This window comes from Saimiri boliviensis, chromosome 5 (assembly GCF_048565385.1).
Source record: "Saimiri boliviensis isolate mSaiBol1 chromosome 5, mSaiBol1.pri, whole genome shotgun sequence".
Taxonomy (NCBI): domain Eukaryota; kingdom Metazoa; phylum Chordata; class Mammalia; order Primates; family Cebidae; genus Saimiri; species Saimiri boliviensis.
This window is the reverse complement of record NC_133453.1, coordinates 91,736,107-91,736,775: the sequence shown is the minus strand read 5'-3', so window position 1 is coordinate 91,736,775 and position 669 is coordinate 91,736,107. Positions and strand designations below refer to the sequence as shown.

The window sequence follows — 669 nt, the reverse complement described above, 5'->3', positions numbered from 1 at the left end:
ATAAAAATGGCCAACTAGTATAGGAAAAGGTGTGCAATATTACTAATCATCAGGGAAGTACAAGGTAAAATCACTTGGAATCACCTCACACCTGCCTGGAGGAATAGCCATTATCGAAAAGACAAGCAATAACAAATGTTGACAAGGGTATGGAGAAAATATAATCCTACTATTCTGTTGGTGGAACACTGAATTGATACAGCCTTTATGAAAGACAGTATAGGGGTTCCTAAGGAAATTAAAAATAGAACTGATTTTTTTGCAGTTCATGAGCATGATGATAGGGTGTTCACACGAATGTGTGAGATGTGCCACCCTGTGAACCTTGTTATGATCTCGGCACATTACCTATCTGACCTGGGGGGAAAAAATACTCTATAATCTAGCAATCCTTTCTCTGGATATACACCCAAAGGAGATGAAATCACCACCTCATAGAGATATCTGAACTTCCTTGTTCATTGCAGCATTATTCACAATAACGAAGATATGAAAAATGCAAACAACTTAATGCCCATGAGTGTATAAGCAGCTAAAGAAAATGTGGTATACACACATATTGATAAATTTGACCCTTGAACAACATGGTTTGAACTGTACAGGTCCTCTAATGTAAGAATTTTTTTTGAACAAATATGTTGAACATTTTGTAGAGATTTGCAAATATTT

General features: G+C 36.0%; 1 non-coding gene across 1 annotated transcript; it reads left to right on the top strand.

The window, feature by feature from the left end:
- Window positions 1–253: 253 nt before the first annotated feature.
- LOC120364484 (small nucleolar RNA U13) lies at window positions 254–358 on the top strand. The gene has a single exon (XR_005579735.1). It is a non-coding gene; the product is annotated as a small nucleolar RNA U13 (small nucleolar RNA).
- Window positions 359–669: the final 311 nt, after the last annotated feature.